Raw genomic sequence first — 20,943 nt, 5'->3', positions numbered from 1 at the left:
TCTTCTTGTAGAGTAACATAAGCTTGTATAGGTTTTAAACTACTAATTAAATTACATACACACATTAACATAATAGGAATACAGCTACATAACAAAAGCAGACCAACAATTACCAGCCATATCCAGTGAAACCAAGGAAATCAGTTAGGTACCCTAGGCATTTGTGAAAACTTATCAGTGATATGATGGATATTGCCTAATTGACTGAATAGTTTGAGAAAAATCAGACAAATTAAAACAACACATTCCTGGGAACTGTTCACATCCCATGTGTTCTTTTAACAGAAGATAGTCTATAGTCGCACGATTTTGGAGCACTGCAACTTGCACTTCTCCTAATTCTTGGTTGAGTTCCTACAGTATAGATCCAGTCAAATTTGTTGTTTTACTGTATGCACAGGCCAGCTTAGATATCTCCTTCTTCATTCCAATGGCAAGTGCAGGAACTGGTGGGATGACTGCAGCTACAACTGCAGCAGCGCCAGGATTTTGTTGAAGTTTTCTGATGATCATCTTCTGGAATGACTCTTCCAGAGGATGTTGATGTTGGAAGTTTTTCTTCATATCGTATCTTAATTCATTTTCTGGGTAGCCAAATTAGGCTTTGATCCTCTGTATAAACACAAACAAACCCTTTGCCCACACTTCGATATGACCTTTATACCATTGTGAAGAACCTATTGGAGATCACCACACAGGAACTGCTTTTTTTTTTTAAGAGAAAGGAATATTATCAGAAAAATGTACTTCCATAGCTGATCATCTGACACCCTTTGAAAGATCAAACTTAAGGATATGTAAAGCATGCATTAATTGTTGATTCGCACTTAGTTTTATCCTATCAGGGAGTAAACCCCCTTTCCTGTCCCTTTTTTTTTTGTTATCATTAATCTACAATTACATGAAGAATATTATGTTTACTAGGCTCTCCCCTATACTAAGTCCCCCAAAAAACCCCATTACAGTCACTGTCCGTCAGCATAGCAAAATGTTATACAATCACTACTTGTTGTCTCTGTGTTGCTCAGCCCTCCCTTTTCTTCCACTCCCCACATTATGTATGATACTCATAATACCCCCTTTCTTCTTCCCCCCCTTATCCCTCTCTATGCACCCATCCTCCCCAGTCCCTTTCCCTTTGGTAACTGTTAGTGCATTCTTGGGTTCTGTGATTATGCTGCTGTTTTGTTCCTTCAGTTTTTCCTTTGTTCTTCTACTCCACAAATGAGTGAAATAATTTGGTATTTCTCTTTCTCCACTTGGCTTATTTCACTGAGCATAATACCCTCTAGCTCCATCCATGTTTTTGCAAATGGTAGGATTTGTTTTCTTCTTAAGGCTGAATAATGTTCCATTGTGTATATTTACCACATCTTCTTTATCCATTCATCTACTGATGGACACTTAGGTTGCTTCCAATTCTTGGCTATTGTAAATAGTGCTGCGATAAACATAGGGGTGCATCTGTCTTTTTCAAACTTGAGTGCTGCGTTCTTAGGGTAAATTCCTAGGAGTGGAATTCCTGGGTCCAACAGTAAGTCTATTTTGAGCATTTTGAGAAACCTCCATACTGCTTTCCACAATGGTTAAACTAATTTACATTCCCACCAGCAGTGTAGGAGGGTTCCCCTTTCTCCACAACCTCACCAACATTTGTTGTTGTTTGTCTTTTGGATGGTAGGCATCCTTAATGGTGTGAGGTGATATCTCATTGTGTTTTAAATTTGCATTTCTCTGATAATTAGCGATGTGGAGCATCTTTTTGTGTGTCTGTTGGCCATCTGAATTTCTTTTTTGAAAAAGTGTTCAGTTCCTCTGTCCATTTTTTAATTGGATTATTTGTTTTTTGTTTGTTGAGGTGGGTGAGCTCTTTATATATTTTGGATGTCAAGCCTCTATCGGATCTGTCATTTATGAATATATTCTCCCATAATGTAGGGTACCTTTTTGTTCTATTGATGATGTCTTTTGCTGTATAGAAGATTTTCAGCTTCATATAATCACACTTGTTCATTTTTGCTTTTGTTTTCCTTGCCCGGGGAGATATGTTCAAGAGGAGGTCATTCATGTTTATGTCTAAGAGATTTTTGCCTATGTTTTTTTCTAAGAGTTTTATGGTTTCATGACTTACATTCAGGTCTTTGATCTATTTTGAATTTACTTTTGTATATGGGGTTAGATAGTGATCCAGTTTCATTCTATTACATGTAGCTGTCCAGTTTTGCCAGCACCATCTGTTGAAGAGACTGTCATTTCCCCATTGTATGTCCATGGCTCCTTTATCAAATATTAATTGACCATGTATGTTTGGGTTAATGTCTGGAGTCTCTAATCTGTTCCACTGGTCTGTGGCTCTGTTCTTGTAACAGTACCAAATTGTCTTGATTACTATGGCTTTGTAGTAGAGCTTGAAGTTGGGGAGTGAGATACCCACTACTTTATTCTTCCTTCTCAGGATTGCTTTGGCTATTTGGGGTCTTTGGCATTTCCATATGAATTTTTGAACTACTTGTTACAGTTCATTGAAGAATGTTGCTGATAATTTGATAGGGATTGCATCAAATCTGTATATTGCTTTGGGCAGGATGGCCGCTTTGACGATATTAATTCTTCCTAGCCAACAGCATGGGATGTTTCCATTTGTTAGTTTCCCTTTTAATTTTTCTTAAGAGTGTCTTGTATTATTTAGGGTATAGGTCTTTCACTTCCTTGGTTTGGTTTATTCCTAGGTATTTTATTCTTTTTGATGTAATTTTGAATGGAGTTGTTTTCCTGATTTCTCTTTCTAGTGGTTCATTGTTAGAGTAAAGGAAAGCCACAGATTTCTCTGTGTTAATTTTGTAACCTGCATCTTTGCTGAATTCTGATATCAGATCTAGTAGTTTTGGAGTGGAGTCTTTAGGGTTTTTTATGTATAATATCATGTCATCTGCAAATAGTGACAGTTTAACTTCTTCTTTACCAATCTGGACTTCTTGTATTTCTTTGTTTTTTCTAATTGCCATGGCTAGGACTTCCAGTACTATGTTGAGTAACAGTGGGGAGAGTGGGCATCCCTGTCTTGTTCCCGATCTCAGAGGAAAAGCTTTCAGCTTCTCGCTGTTCAGTATGATCTTGGCTGTGGATTTGTCATATATGGCCTTTATTATGTTGAGGTACTTGCCCTCTATATACCCATTTTGCTGAGAGTTTTTTCATGAATGGATGTTGAATTTTGTCAAATGCTTTTTCAGCATCTATGGAGATGATCATGTGGTTTTTGTCCTTCTTTTTGTTGATGTGGTGGATGATGTTGATGGATTTTCGAATGTTGTACCATCCTTGCATCCCTGAGATGAATCCCACTTGGTCATGGTGTATTATCCTCTTGATGTATTTTTGAATTCGGTTTGCTAATATTTTGTTGAGTATTTTTGCATCTATGTTCATCAGGGTTATTGGTCTGCAATTTTCTTTTTTGTTGGGGTCTTTGCCTGGTTTTGGTATTAGGGTGATACTGGCTCCATAGAATGAGTTTAGGAATATTCCCTCCTCTTCTATTTTTTGGAAAACTTTAAGGAGAATAGGTATTATGTCTTCTCTGTATGTCTGATAAAATTCCGAGGTAAATCCTTCTGGCCCGGGGGTTTTGTTCTTGGGTAGTTTTTTGATTACCGTTTCAATTTCTTAGCTCATAATTGGTTTGTTTAAGTTTTGTGTTTCTTCCTTGGTCAGTCTTGGAAGGTTGTATTTTTCTAGGAAGTTGTCCGTTTCTTCTAGGTTTTCCGGCTTGTTGGCATATAGGTTTTCATAGTAGTCTTAAATAATTCTTTGTATTTCTGTGGAGTCTGTCGTGATTTTTCCATTCTCATTTCTGATTCTGATGATGTGTGTTGATTCTCTTTTTCTCTTAGTAAGTTTGGCTAGAGGCATATCTATTTTGTTTATTTTCTCAAATAACCAGCTCTTGGTTTCATTGATTTTTTCTATTGTTTTATTCTTCTCATTTTTGTTTATTTCTTCTCTAAACTTTATTATGTCCCTCCTTCTGCTGACTTCATGCCTCATTTGTTCTTCTTTTTCCAATTTTGATAATTATGATGTTAGACTATTCATTTTGGATTGTTCTTCCTTCTTCAAGTGTGCCTAGATCGCTATATACTTTCCTCTTATGACTTCTTTCACTGTGTCCCACAGAAGTTGGGGCTTAGTGTTGTTGTTGTCATTTGTTTCCATATATTCCTTGAACTCTATTTTAATTTGTTTGTTGATCCATTGATTATTTAGGAGCATGTTGGTAAGCCTCCATGTGTTTGTGAGCCTTTTTGTTTTCTTTGTACAATTTATTTCTAGTGTTATACCTTTGTGGCCTGAAAAGTTGTTTGGTAGAATTTCAATCTGTTGGAATTTACTTAGGCTCTTTTTGTGAGCTAGTATGTGGTCTATTCTGGAGAATGTTCCATGTGCACTTGAGAAGAATGTGTATCCTGTTTCTTTTGGATGTAGAGTTCTGTAGATGTCTATTAGGTCCATCTGTTCTAGTGTGTTGTTCAGTGCCTCCATGTCCTTACTTATTTTCTACCTAGTGGATCTGGGTGAGAGGTGTGTTAAAGTCTCCTAAAATGAATGCATTGCATTCTATTTCCTCTTTTAGTTCTGTTAGTATTTTTTTACATATGCTGGTGCTCCTGTGTTGGGTGCATATATATTTAGAATGGTTATATCCTCTTGTTGGACTGAGCCCTTTATCATTATGTAAAGTCCTTCTTTATCTCTTGTTACTTTCTGTGTTTTGAAGTCTATTTTGTCTGATACTAGTACTGAAACCCCTGCTTTCTTCTCTCTCTTGTTTGCCTGAAATATGTTTTTCCATCCCTTGACTTTTAGTCTGTGCATGTCTTTGGGTTTGAGGTGAGTTTCTTGTAAGCATCATATATATGGGTCTTGCTTTTTTATCCATTCTATTAATCTTTGTCTTTTGATTGGTGCATTCAGTCCATTTACATTTAGGGTGACTATTGAAAGATATGTACTTATTGCCATTGCAGGCTTTAGATTCATGGTTACCAAAGGTTCAAGGTTAGCATCTTTAGTATCTTACTGCCTAACTTAGCTCGCTTATTGAACTGTTATATTCACTGTCTGGAGATTCTTTTCTTCTCTCCCTTCTTATTCTTCCTCCTCCATTCTTTATATATTGGTTGTTTTATTCTGTCCTCTTTCGTGTTTCCTTTAACTGCTTTTAGTGGGTAGTTGATTTTATTTTTTTTACCTTTAGTTAGTATTTGGTTGGTCTGCTTTCTTTGCTGTGATTTTATTTTCTCTGGTGACATCTGTTTAGTCATAGGAGTGCTCCTGTCTAGAACAGTCCCTCTAGAATACCCTGTAGAGGTGATTTGTGGGAAGCAAATTCTCTCAACTTTTGCTTGTCTGGGAATTGTTTAATCCCTCCATCATATTTAAATGATAATTGTGGTGGATACAGTATCCTTGATTCAAGGCCCTTCTGTTTCATTGCATTAAATATATCATGCCATTCTCTTCTGGCCTGTAAGGTTTCTGTTGAGAAGTCTGATGATCGCCTGATGGGTTTTCCTTTATAGGTGTCCTTTTTCTCTCTAGCTGCCTTTAAAACTCTTTCCTTGTCCTTGATCTTTGCCATTTTAATTATTTTGTGTCTTGGTGTTGTCCTCCTTGGGTCCTTTCTGTTGGGAGTTCTGTGTATTTCCCGGCTGCTATGGAGTTTATCTCCACTGTTGCTGTGGGCGTGGCCTGCCTCATGCCGCTGCTCTGATATGGTGGATCCGTGTTGGAGTGGGAACGGCCAGGAGGCTTTTTATCTCTGTGAGGGACCTCCATGCTCCCTGCTGCCTAGGGGGTTAGAGTGCTCAGAGATCCCCAGATTCCCTGCTGCTGGAGTAAGTGTCCCAGGACGCTTCTGTCGGGCACTCGGGTCCCTGTCCTTTAAGACTTCCATAAAGCACTCGTTATCCTGTTTCCCTAGTTTCCAGCACCCCACGCATGCACTATGTGTCTGTGCTCTGGTGTGGATGGCTAGGGCTGGGTGATTAGCGGCAGTCCTGGGCTCCCTCTCCCTCCCCACTCCAACTCCTCTCCTCCCGCCGGGAGCTGGTGTGAGGGGCGCTCGGGTCCCGCCGGGCTGTGGCTTATATCTTACCCCTTTCACCAGGCGCTGGTTTCTCGCAGGTGTGGATGTGGTCTGGCTGTTGTCCTGTGTCTTCTGATCTTTCTTTTAGGAAGAGTTTTCTTTGTTTTATTTTCAGAAATATATGTGGTTTTGGGAGGAGATTTCCGCTGCTCTACTCACGCCGCCATCTTGGTTCCCCCCATTACGATTTTTGTATAAGCTTTTTTTAGTGATATTTTGTCTATTTTGGAAGGAAAATGAGCCTTCAGTTTTTCTTTCTTTAGTTTTCCTTATCTTGCTTTGTCCACTACATTACACTAGTCTCATAACGTAAGTTGATTAGCTTTTGTGTTTCTTTCTATTTCCTGGCAGGGCCTGCATAATGTAAGAATTAACTACTCTTGAAAAGTATGGTAGAATCTGAATGTAAAGCTGTCCAGGGCTGTTATATTTGTGTTGTTTTTTGTATTTGTTTTTAATGGAGATGGGAAGGGTGACATATTTAAATCCCATTTCTCAATTTCTTCAGACTTACTGGTTTAGTCAAAACTTTTATTTATTCTTGAGCTAATTCTAGTAATACATATTTTTCCTAGGAATTTATAATTTTTTAAACAATCTCTTTTGTTGTTCTCTATTTCATTTATTTTTTCCTTTACCTTTATTATTTTTTCACCCTGTTATGATTTTGTTATTTTGCTCCAAATCTTGAATTGAATGTTTAATTAATTAAATGTATTTATAGATCTGAAAGTACATTTCCCATAATGCAATACTATGATTGAATCACATTTTGACATAGAGTGCTTGTTATTTAGTTTTGTAGATTCATTTCATATTTCATATACTGTAGTATACACCCATTTAAAGTATCTTTTAGTATTAAAACAGAATTGTGCAACAATCTTTATAATCTAAAAACAGGTTTTACAATCTAAATCTAATCATCCCCAACACCCCAAAAAGAAACACTAAACCTATTAGCAGTGTTTCCCCTATTCTTCCTTGCCAACCCAAGTTCTAGCCCCTATGTAGAACCAATAACTTAATTTATATTTTATGGATTTGGCTATTCTAGAAATTTTCATAAATGGAATCATATAATATATGGTCTTTCATAACTGGCTTGTTTCACTTAGCATAATATTTTGAAAGTCCATCCATGTAACATGTTTTGGTACTTCATTCTTTAAATTGCCAAATAATATCTCATAGTATAGATATACCATATTGTCATTTTGTTTTAAAATTTCATAGCTTATGATCTCTCTTTTAAACAAAGGATTATTTAACATTATATTTTGTTTTACTTTATCTTTGTAGTATCCAAATATGTGATTTAAAAACAAAACAAAATTATCCTCTTGTCAGGAAATTTAATTACACTCCTTTCACAATTTGTGAATGTTATAAATTGAATATTCTTCTAAATTATACAAATTAGTATTCTATGGAAACTTTTTCTAATCCTAAGTAACAGTAGAGCTGGTTTTGAAAATAGTCTCGTGAAAAATTATAGTCAAAATATCAAGAAGAAATAGTTACAACTTCCCTCAATTAGTTTAGTTTTTCACTCAAATACACATAAAATAATTTCTATTTAGGTTTAAAGCACTAAAAACCATATTTATTTTTGTGCCTTAATGTAGAAGTTGCGACAGTTAGGGAAGATATCTACAGGAAGGACCTGTTTCTTCCATTAAAAAGAGATTTTTCAATAGTGGAATACAGTCCTTGCTTCTAGAAGTGGTCAGGGTGCATTGGTATCTGATACACACTGAGACACCTCAAGCCTCAGATGAACTCAGATGCATCAGATATGGACTACAAGGTATCCTAATACTCTTTCAAATTTAAATTCTCTATTAAGCAGCTCCAGAAACTTATCCAGCTAATAAAATCAGTTCCTTTCTTGTATTATTGTTAGTCAGACTTGAAATAATGTGAGCATTGATTTCTTACATACCAGGGTGTAGTTTTAAAAATAAGACAAAATGAAACTTCAAAACTATCCATCAAAATTTGCTTTGGATTTATGGTTTTGATACATAAATGTACACAAGCTCTATTTAAAAATATTTCTCACACACTATCATTTCTGGTAATTAGTATCAGAGGAACTAGTACATTTGAGTTACGGTAATGAGACTGACATGTTACTGCATAGAGCACTGTAATAGAGAACATAAATGTTCTCAAATCCCTAGCCATTTAAAATTTTTATGTAATAGTATGAAGATTTTAAAAAATCATCATGCAGGACTCACTTTTGAAATCAAACATTTCACTGAAAGGTGGGTTTTCTTCTTTCAGTATGTTCCTATAGAGTTTTTCTATCCAGAAAAGAATGACTCCTTCTTACTCATCCATTCTAAATAGGAGAAATTTTGTTTCTTTATGTTTTACTGAATATTCAAGGTGATGTACCCAAAACTACCATAAACAGCAACATGAACATTTAGGTGGCTTTAGCTAGTTATGAACATTTAGTGTCATATAATTTGTCTCATTTAAAATGATCTACTTCAACAATGTCTGAATTTAGCTACCCAGGAATACTGCTGTTCACATGGGCTACATCTGTGTTCACAGCTTATTTTCAAATGAAATCCTGGGAAGCCCTTCATTTTCCTTGGAATCCTTGAAATAGCTCCAAATTCACAAAACCTGTGACCTCTTTTACCAGAAGTGTGGTCACAGACACAAGTACTTTTGCAAGTGACCTATGATCTGCAATGGTTTTCCCATAAAAATACTAGTAGGTTTATTAAGGTAGCTAGAATAAGTCAATGTATCCCTTTGATAAATTCATTCCTCATATTATAAATATATCAAACACATTTTCTAGTTCTCTGTAAAGCATCCATTTTCTTATACACAAATTTAAACCATCTCCTATGATCATCTCACTTGTTAAATGTATGGACATTCAAAAATACAAACCAACTTTCCCCCAATATTTTCTGACAATTTTTCCAACAATTATGACAAGTAATTGTCCACTTATATAATATTTAATGCCATGCCCCATCTTCCTGGAATGCCATGGACAGACAGGTAATAAAGATTCCCTCTTTTACTTGAAACAGAAACCTCATGACATTAGGCAACCCTAGCTAAGGATATACCTCCTCAGGTTTCACTGCTAAATAAATGCAGTCTTTTGCACTGATCTTCACCACAAATCTGTGAGGGAGAGCTAAACTGGTGACACAGCCATTCAAAGGAACAAAGAAACACCTATATCTATGAATGAAAGTGTTTATCCTTTGTTATTATACTAGTAAGCAAGCATATTGCCAAAAACTATTTTATATTATCATAAGTAGCACCCAAATAAGGGCTTTCCCAGCATTTACCCTTCTTATGCTGTTTCTTTGACTGGAAATTAAAGATCTATCCCCACTGTGTCTCCCCATATACACTCTTCATAATAGCTCTAACGTTTTTTTCACACAAAGAAATATTCTTCAAATTGATGTTTAACATTCAGTGAAAACATTGAAAACATTACTCTCAGTTTGGTGAATTTCATATAAAAACCAAATGTTCATTCCTCTGGGCACACTTCTCCCTTTTTTGTGTCTTAAAGACGATCTTGTCTAACACATTCGTTGTGGGCATCGCTTTGTGACTTTCAAAATCCAGCAGTGTCTCTCATATGTTCTGTTCCCTGCCATATACTGGAATCACCCACATTTCCAAAATTCAACTCAAGAGCCTTTCTTTTCTAGCAAGGAGAACAATGAATACAATGAATATTGGAGCAAAGAGGGAAGGTAGGTAGGGACAGTAATACTGTAGTTCTTTCATATCATCATTAGTTCTCTCTGTAATCATTCTTTTCCTTCCTATCACTTTTAATTCCTGGTCATGTTATCCCTGACTTCCTGGGGGCCTCTCTCTCTTTTACGCATTGTTGGAAAGGGTACATCACTGACGTATTTATTTGGGATGTAGTTAAACTAAAGAAGAATTGAACTCTTTGATAAATCATTTACTCTCTGGTATATAAACATATTATATTTCTCAGAATTGTGTGTAATTACAAATAACAGAAACTCGTATTACCATGACTTAAATAAATAGTTATTTTCTTATATGAATATAAAAGTAGTTATACCATAGATGGTTGAAGCTGCTTAATGAAGATTTAGGATTTCAGATTGTGGAATTTTTATGCTCTTCCTTGCTTAAAATACAGGTCTTCATCATTATGCTTGTCATAATAATCAGGAGTCACACAACATGTATAAGCTCATATGACTTAGGCAGAATTTGTTTTGTTCTTTGTCTTAAGGTTTCTCTCCTACCCTCACTTCCAAAGTAGTTTCCTTCTCTTAAATGATCTTGATTCACATATGGGAATCTCAAACTGAGAGTTAAATAAAACTTTGTTAGGTAAAAATGTTAGGCTGAAAATGAATAAAGATGGTAAAAGAGAAATTGGTTACTTTGTAAGCTCAGCACACAAGATTGTTTTCTCCAGTGGATCTATCTTAGGTTTATTAATAGGAAAGAAAACCAGCAGGTCCCAGGTTAACTGTCAAAGACATGCTGCCAAATCATGACTAATAAATCTTATTTAATTTTCTTTCTTTACACAGCCCGCAGTGATCTGATACCTAATCCTATTAGCTTAAAAAACTATAGGTGGATGCAGCCACCTATAGAAAATATCTATATTTAGGAAGTTTTAGAAATTCAGTTTGTAAGACTTTCAATGATCTGCATTGCCAAAGGCTATTAATGAAAGAGTTGAATCTTTACTGTCAATATTTTCTAGGTGATATGGTCCATTGCATTGTTCAAAACCATTAAAGAAGATCCTAATGAGAATTGTTGGAATTCAATGCCATACAAATTTATCTTCTTCTTGTGAGACTATGTCTCTCCTTGTGATAATTATACTAAGATTTATAGGTGGTTCCCTTATCTTTCCTAGATGTAGGAAGTCCAGACCATTTAGTTCCTTCACTATAAAGATTATTTATTCCTTCCTTTTTAAAGTTCTTATACGCTCTTGCTAGATCAACATGTATATGTGTTTGTGTGTGTGTATATGTATATTTTGCTTCTTTTAATTTGTATTTCACCTAAAAGCATTTGAGAAAGAGATGCAATACAAGGAAAATATTCATTCTAAAATTCATCTTGATGAAAACACCTTAAAATACCACCACTAGCCTGGCACTTAGATATTGTAGAGATTGGGAGACTTGTATTCAACAAACAGAAAATGATGGAGGATGCAATTTCCTTTTCATTCCCACAGAGTTGATTTGGATATAGAGAAGTTTTATTCACTATATTTTATCTAAATAGGTGCATATTTTTAAAAGTACCCTAAGGAGTGATTACTGTCCTGGTAAACTTTTTTTTTATCCTTGTTGTTCTTATAAAATAATGCAATAGAAATATATAGAGTACCAACTGTGGAGGTACATAGGAGGGATGCAAATATATTGAATGCCTATGTGTTATACATCAATTATTTCACATAATCCTCATATTCAGCAAGGTGGATATTATTATGCTGAATTATTCATATTTGAACACCAAGAATAAGACAAATAATTAAATAAGTTGCTACAAATAGCTAGGAAGTGGCAGTTCCAAATTTTATAATAGAAAGCAAATTATTATTGTTTTAAAAATATTAAACAGGGCTCTAAAAAATGTTAAACAAGGCACCTCCTGCCAAGAGCCCTGGGAGAATAAAGGAAGAAAGAGCTAAATAAAATTTATAACAGAAGTCAGCAAGAACAAATTTTATATTCACATATTTTATATCGGGGAACCAAAATATTTTAAATTCCAGGCATATCCTTTCTAAAGTACATCAGATAAACAAAGAAGACAGGTTGAAAGACAAATAAAATCATTTAGGGTCTTGGAGGTTCTATTTTAAGTGAAACTAAGGACAAAACAACTAGTCGAGCATTATTTTGGCAAATAAATAAACAAATATGAAAATATCCATTTCAAAGTAATATAAACAGTTGAATGAATAGGAGATAATTATTTATCACAAGTATATAAATGATCAAACACTTTTAAAATCAATGATCAATGCCAGAGAAGATAGATATAAAATGGATGGAACCTCCCATGGAGAATTTCATGAAACTTCTTAAAACATAATTAGAAACTTGGTAAAGACATAGGGGAATATCTTGCTTTTAAAATGTGTGAGGGAGATAATAGCCAATGGAATTCATATGTAGAAGAAAATCACTGAGCACTCATTTTTTATGCACACACACACATATACAATATGAGCTCTAGAATTTTAAACTGAAGCCCTCCTATACACAAATTATTTTTTAAGGATGGTATTATTAAAGTTTTTCAGATTAGATATAAAGAACAAATTGATTTGTTGTCTTCAGGGAATCTAATTTTATTAAACAAGTAGAATTTGAACATAACTCTCATTGTTTATGTTTATTCAATTTTGGTCTAATTTTATTTTTTAGCAGAAGATTTGATTATATAATTTTATCTGAGAGTTTAATATAATCAGGGAAAAATGCAAAAGTTAGATGATTTAAGATATTTACATAATTAGGACACTTTAATATTTTAATTTCAGAATAGAGTCATGTGTTATTTTTATCATATTTAAACTATAGAAAATCTGTGTTTACACTTGAAGTGCTTATAATGCCAGAACCCACCCTCCCCCATTGTCCTCTAAGAAGCTCACAATATGTTACAGAAAATCACTGTGTAAGAGAACAAATTGCATACATACAAATATACCAACAGGAGGATATACTAGCTGCAGTGATTTTTTTGTACTTGGATAATGGATGGAAGTAGAAGGGGGAACAGTTCATGGTGTACGTGATAATTGAGATTGTTCTTAGGGGAGAGCACCATCTCAATGGCAGGGGAAAGAGTAGAGAAATGGGTTTAGAACCACAATTACTTCAGTGTTTAGCTTAGATAGTAAGAGCCATAGTTACAGAAGAGCAGAAAATATTAAAATAAAAAGTATTTTTATCCTTCAAGTATGAATTATAGTTAGGAATTACAAAAATGTTGTAATATAACAAGGCTGCCTTTGGGCTGATTTTATTTTCACTATTTCTCCACATGTTTTATTCTGATGATTTGAAGTTCATTTAAATAATGGACATAATATCATATTGACAAATAAATAGAATAAGTACATTTGAAAACAGGTTCACATTTGAATGTACTACCTAACTAAAAGCTGTTACCATATTAAATATTTTATATAGAGGACAGATTTATTAATTTGCTAAATACTTACTGACTAGTATATACCTAGAATGGTTCTACAAACTAAGTAAGCAGCTGTGAACAAACAAAATTTAAACAGGGGTCATACTTTAGCTAAGAAAAATAGAAGACAGGTAAACAAACTAACAATTTAATGTCAGTAACAAGTGACACAAAGACAATATCAAATAGCATCATGTTAGAGAATAAAGGAAGGGAAAAGAGGAAAACTTAAATAAAAAAATCAGGGATATTCTCTCCGGGGAGCGGTTATAACTGTTGAACCTCAAAGGTGAGAAGACACCAGCATTTTGAAGTGAATTAAAATGTTTTAAGCAGAAGGGACATGCAAGCGTCTCAAGTGGACAAATACTTGATGTGGCCAATATCAATATAACTGGAGGATTTTAGAAATGGAGTGACATAAACTGATTGATATTCTAAAAATCTAATTCTACTTGTTATGAGAATAATGAAATTTAGAAGTGAAAGTAAAAGACAACTACTAGAAGAGGAAAAACCACTTTTGGATGGCAAACAAAAATTCTGACAAATTTGAAAAAGATATTTGCAACTTACATAACTAGCACAGGGTTAATATCTGTCTACCTATGTATCATCTATCTATGTTTACATGTATTTATCTATCATGTTTCAAGAAAACAAGAATAACAATCCTGTGTTCCCTCAGCAGAGTCTGAGAACTCAACTCAACGCTGATGCTACCTGACTGGAGACAGCACCAGATTCCCAAGGTTAAGGGCTCCATCCTGCAAAACTGCCCTCCACCCCCAACTCCAGACACCAGTCATAAACCCCAGGCTGTTACCTATGCTTCTGACCAACTGGTTACAGATCGAAGGTTCCAACAACCTTCCCCTAATGTTCAAATAATTTGTTAGAGCAGAAAACAAAATTCAGGAAAAGACTTACTTACATACGAGTTGTGGGATAAAGGGTAAAATTTCCAGACTCTCCCACCTAGCCTTACTACATTTGCATATCAATGGTGTTTACCACTGCAGGGCCTCACCGTGATCTGGGGCAAGGCATAGAGAGAAAACAGACATTCTCTCCTCTCCTCCATTCCTGGTAACTAATTGGTCTGGTGCCAGAGAGTCACCAAAGCCCTGCTCATAAAATTCTTCCAGGAAGGGGCGGCAGGGGAGAAGAGCACATGCCACAGCCAGAGGGAATGGATGGAGTCGGGCCTGCCTATCGAATCCGAGCAAGCTGTAAGCAATAAAAACGGTTTTTCCCAACCTGCCTTTGCCCTTGCCTTACTTCAGTTTCACCGGATTCGTAGGAGAATTTGTTAAGGGAGGAGAACCCCTTACTCCCAGAGCTACTACATCAATTTAATAAAGGATACCATAAAGGATGCAAGTTAACATAGGGCAAGATCCCAAATGAAGGAGCTCGTGGAGCTCGGGGCCTGGCTCAGTGGCACATGGAAGTGTTCTGATTCTCCAAGCTCGGAAGCTCTCTCCAACAGAGAAGCAGGACGCAAAAGGTAGATAGGCTCTTCTCATGGGTTTTGTGAGGGCTTCACAGCATAGTCATGATTGACTAAATATCACTGGCCATTGGCTGATTCAACTTCCAGCACGCAACACTGGGTGGGTCCACAAGTCACTCGTTAACATGACAAAACACCCATTTCACCTCTGAGGCTCTGAAGTGCTTTCAGGAACTGTGGGTGAAGACCAGATATACATTTCTTATAACTCGTATCACCAATCCCATAGAAAAGTGGGCAGGTATTTTGAACTTTTAGTTTATATAAAAAGACTTTCAAATAGACAAATATGTTTAGAAATGACTAACCCTATCTTTTTAGTGTTGGCAAAAATCCCAAAACTTGATCCTAATTTATATCCAAAAAACGTGCCCCAAAGTTAAATTGGTAAAACTATAAATTGATGTGTACGCAAGAATATTCAGTGCAGCAAAAGTGAATGAACAACTCAAACATCCATCAACTGCAGGACTAGTTGACTAGACTATGGTACAGTGAGACAAAATTTTAAGAAAATCAAATACAGATATTTCTTTTTAGAAGTATTTTGTAAAGAGTCATAAAAAGAGAGCAATAGCTAGGTAGGGATATGAAATCAAAAGAATGTATTTCTTTTTACTGTGAAAGATACTACATATTTATTTTTAAATCTCATATGCATGCATACATATGTGTCCATATGCACATGTGATGGGCAGGTTGTTGTTTAGCACAGGAGTGATATTCTAATAAAAAATCAAATTGCAGACCTAACAACTGTTACAAATGTTAAGCAGAAAAAATTGGCAGGAAAAATATGCTAATGTTGAAGCTCAGCATTTCACTTGCCTTGAATCCCTAAAGTGATGAGAATTATGTAAATCTCTGTGAATTCATAATCATGCACATTGGTTGAGTACTGTTAAATGAGGAAAGGTGCTAGTATTAAACTTTGCAGCCAAGAAATGGAGGGAAGAAAAAGGACAAGAATTAAACATATATTAATAGCCAGGATTTGTAGGACATTTCAATCAAAATGTGCAATGTAAAAACAATGTTTTGATGCACTTTTTAGAAAAATTTAAAAACCCTAAAACTTGACTGCTTTGCCCAGAGTGTTTGGCGATCATTAATATTTTCAAGATTGAAATGGAAATAGTTATTGGTAGTCTAGGAATCTATTAGCAGTAGACAAACAATATTGTTAAATTTCAAAAAGAAAACGAAATTTCCAAAATTTTAAAATATTTTACAGATTTATTTAGATAACTTGACAGGCTCTCTATATTTAATGATTGCCACCTAATTTTGCATTATAGGCTAACTTTGTAAAACAATCATACTCATTTGCCCTATTTAGTTGGGTTAACGTCACCACCTGTGGAGAACTGCTAGTGTATTACCAGTGATCTCAGGTAAAATAATACTTCTACATTTTTATTATTTAGAAATAAAAGGAAAAGCCTTATACCTATTGATTCCTGACCTTGAACAAGTATACATTAACCTTTGTTTGACGAGGGCAATTTATTGGCAGAGTAGTGTCTATTTCTAATGAATGAATATTAATTATGTGTTTATATTCTAATTTGATTCTCAAAAAACATTACTTACAGGGTTTTTTTCAGATGCCAGAACGTACAGCATTCACTATCAGGAGGGCTATGATCAGCACTCAAGGATTAGTATTTATGTTTTCCCCATTGGAAAGCTGACAGGTAAAGGTTCTTTTGCTATATGGTTGAATTCAGCTATTTGATATCACGAACTGAGCACTTAAAGACAAGAATGCATACATTAATTCATTCTAGTTATTGAATGGCCACCTTGTACCTGTTTCTTGGCTAGGTCTTGTGTACAGACATAGGATAAAAATAGACACAGTCTCTGCTTTATGGAACTTACGGTCCCACAGAGACAGAAACCCCACAAAATTGCATCACTAACAATTAGATAATTACAAACTGAAATGAGTTCTATGATGTGAAAGATGACTATGGTATAATGGGAGAAAATGACAGTAGTGACTGATTAGGACTGAAGAATAGGAAAAAAGTGTCTCTGAAGTGGTTAGGAAGATAAGTTATCTACAAAATATAAGAAGAATGGTTAGAATGTTTGGAAGTATTTTATTTAACCCAGTATGCTACTAATTGTTGATCTAGTATGTATGCTCAAATAGAAATACAATGTAATATCAGATGGCACCTCTATTTTTCAGGGCTTTATACGGAGGGCAATTAGGAATTATTTTATCTTTCTTAGCAACCACAGAAATATGACCAGAAAAGTCATGTAAGGTAATTTATTTAACAGTATTTGGGATTTTGAATGGGTGTATGTCACCTTTAAAGCATTTTTGTCTATAGAAGGCAGAATCTCCAAGATGCTTTATTACAGTCCCTCCATAGAAAAGGACCAGACAGTGGGATCAAATGAAAATGACTATTTTGTTGAGCACTGATGAGGAGCTACGCTGGCCTTCAAACAGGTCACTCCCTCTCTTTAGGAAAGAGGTGCTTCCCCAGGTTAAAATCATCCTTAAAAACATTATTTAAATTATCAGCATTTATAAGGCATCCCTAAAACATGTTTCAAAGAACGCTGCTTCCATGAGATGTTCTCCGTTGTCTAAATTAATTTGGTAATTCCTGCATATTTATCCTGTCCTTAGAGGTTCATGTGCAGTAGTATATGGCAAAGATCATGAAAATTTCTACAGCAAATAAACTTGTTTAATTTTCTCAAACCCAGTGTTTCTTCCAAGAGGATTATTTTGTTCATTTGGTGCCTATTAATGTCTACTGAAACCAGTGTCCCTTGAAACATGCTGAGAAATATTATTTTGACTCTAAAGAATCATTTACTTTCTTTTCCATTTTCATTAGCCATACAATTTCATGAATGGAAACTTTTACAGTACTTCAACCAAAGCAAAAAGATCCCACATACTGTGAAGAGAGGATTGAGCCATGTTTTCAATAGCAGTCACTTTGACAGACCTCTGCAAAGACATCTAACAAGGAACGGAAGTCCAGCCCAGTGAATTTGCAATTTCCTGCTTCTTAGAACACTGATCTCTATGGTCACGATACCAAATCCTCTAGTATGACCAATTATAAACTACAGTCTATTCAACTCTATTTGTATTCTGAGCTTTGCATTTGAAAGATTTTTAAGACTCTTCTCTGAGAGATTTTTAAAGCTGTAAAGAAGAGTGAAGCATTTGCAAAGAAAATGAGGCGATGACCCAGAAGCAGACTGTTCAGTGACCCAATTTGTAAGGAAAGAAGAGCAATGCTCATTGTCAGCTCTGATTTTCTCAAGGCTGGATTAAGTGGGCTTTGTGTGTGTTTGTGTATAGGAGGAAGGATGGAAACTGATGAATAAAGACACTGAAAGAACAAAGATATTTCCAGAAGATGCCAACAAACTGTGTGTGTGAGAGAGACAGAGACAGGGACAGAGACCGAGAGACATATATATACAGTGAAAGAAAGAAAGAGGGATTCTTATTTAACAAATGTAAATGGAGACTCTCACGTTGTACTTACCTTAAACTATTACAGCCTGAACTATCCACAAACATATCCAGATATATAGCTACTTGTCAGAGAAGCTGGTTATACCCCTTCACCCTTGAAGCTTGGAAAAAATACATTTTGATAAGTGAAAATGCTTTAGAACTAATATATTATTCATTAAAATAAAATTTTAACTTTTTAAAACAATTCTGAGCTTTGCATTTGAAAGATTTTTAAGACTCCACAATACAATCTGTATTCTTATGGAGACCTTCACAGAAGGTCTGACCATTGTCTGCTCTTTTTCAGCAAAGTGTGCCAAGATACGTCTGCTTCTTTTCCAGAAGATAAACCATATTCAGTATCTTCAGAATATATTGCTTGGAGCTTGTTTGGCAATTATGATAGTTTCTTTCAATGTTTCTATTAAAGAAGAGAAACTTGGCTCCCTGAATACCTAATACGGTAAGAGTTAGAATGGGGTCACCACTGATGCATTGCTTTTACTTCAATAAAGATAGTAAAAAGCATCAGAAACCCACTCTGAACAGACTTTAGCTATGAGGATGTATCTCTGGGATTACCACCCCCATGTTCAAGTAGCTAGGTCACTTAGAGCACTGCAGAATCCCACCTGCAGATCACATAATTGCATTTCCTCAAGTATTGTCTGAATATTGCTGCATGGTAATGGGGAACAAAGGGACCAGGGAACTTTTATGGATTGGTCCATTTCCTCTTAGGACCTGAAACTTTGGCCTCTGTGAATAAAAAGATCAGAATAAGTCCTGACAAGAAAGACAGGTCCTTAAATAGAAATAAAACCCAGGTTAATCATTAGTTTCTAATAATCACAGTAGCTATCTAGTACAAGTAAGTATTAAAAGGATGTGGCTGAATGCTCTTTAAGTTTGAGATATTTTAGCAGTCATGTGGAACATAGTCAAATGAAAATTACAGTTTTGTATCATAGATCATAAAAACCAAAATAATCAGTATTTTGTAGTAATTTATGTCTCTTAAATTGTCTTTTGCCATAATATATTTTTACCTTTTTTAAAAAGAAGAGGAAATTAAAATTGCATCCCCAAACTAAAGTTAGACCTCCCACTTGAATCATTATTCCAAAACCACAGTTTTTGAGTCAATGAATCACACCTGAATGAAACCTGAATCAGTCAGACTTCAGGTAGATTGTCAGCACCAGAAGTAGTGATATGTACTCGCTACCTTTTCTTTTTTTGGGGGGTCATGACTTGTATAATTAACTGGTGCTAATTGACTTATTAGTTTTGTAGCCCTGTGGGAAGTGAGGTACTTCACAGTAGGATTCTTTTAGGAAGCACAGAGAGACACACATCAACTCATGAGTAGTGATGGATATCTCCTTTAAAACTATGTTTATCCTCTATGAAAAAAGTAAAAAGAAAGATGCTAGGAAGGAAGGAAGGAAGAGAAGGTGGGAGGGAGGAAGGCAACACACTTTAAAGTGGAAAATATTAAATTACCCCTTTGGCATTTGGAAATACATATGCTGTTTTGGTTTGGGGGCTTCATTAAAATGATGGATGTAAAGAAAAAGGGTCTCTGTCAATGTTGTTTTGGTCTCAGTGATAGGCAAAAGGATGCCTTCCTGAGAAAATGAAGATTGAAGAGTTTTAAATTATGTAGTGTCTCTAAATTATATAATTTCAGCATATTTTGTTTATGTGTATGTGCTGACAACCAAAGATTAAGCTGAATTTTTTGATCCACTTCTAGTAAACCTTCCAGTTTAATCTTGTATTCCAAATTCTTATCCAGATTTTTTTCTTCTGTCCTCATTTTTGCATCAGTTTACTTTGGAATTTTGTAAATTAATTCTTTGTTGTTTGTTCTGTTAAACTTTTTTCCTACATGCATATTTTTTCTACACACACACGCACACAAGTATACACACATACATCTGTCTATATTTTAATTACCTTAAAACATAAACAAAAATAAAAGTAGTTGTTGAGCTATTGAAAGAGAACGACAGTGTGGCTGAGGACTAAAGAAGTTCACTTAGCATATGGTTCTTCAGTTCTACACACGTTCAGTTCTGAAAACAACATCATCACAACAGCAATCAAATCAGAAGGAATTTGAACTGGCAAAACGTGTGTCAGTTTCTCTACAGCAAAGGTTTTTATTCAGTGAAGACCCCTTTAAAGATATTGAACACTAACAGAAGAAAACTTTAGTAAAGGCAAAGAGAAGGCTGAAATTGTTTCAAGGACACTTTCACTGTACCTGTTCCATGATCCCATGATCCTAGGCTTATTCATAAGCTGTGTAAACCGTGGACTTTTCAGAGTCAAATGGCTGTGATTCAATGATACTGAGATCATGATATGAAAACATTAGACAAGGATGAAATGTAAGTTGACCTTCTACCTGGATAGCTTATTTAAATGACATATTAAAGACCAGAGCTTTCATACCCTCCTCACTGACCCAGAATGCTGTCCCTATTTATTTTAATTTTAAAAAATTTCTAATCAATATTTCATGATTAAGTG

The 20,943-nt window shown here is 35.1% G+C and overlaps 1 protein-coding gene across 3 annotated transcripts in view; it reads right to left on the bottom strand.

Moving 5' to 3' along the window:
- Positions 1–20,943, bottom strand: part of LUZP2 (leucine zipper protein 2) — a 493,734-nt gene that overhangs the window by 439,836 nt on the left and 32,955 nt on the right. The gene's annotated exons all lie outside the window — the stretch shown is intronic.

This window comes from Manis pentadactyla, chromosome 9, assembly GCF_030020395.1.
Source record: "Manis pentadactyla isolate mManPen7 chromosome 9, mManPen7.hap1, whole genome shotgun sequence".
Lineage (NCBI taxonomy): Eukaryota > Metazoa > Chordata > Mammalia > Pholidota > Manidae > Manis > Manis pentadactyla.
This window is presented reverse-complemented; position numbering and strand designations above follow the sequence as displayed.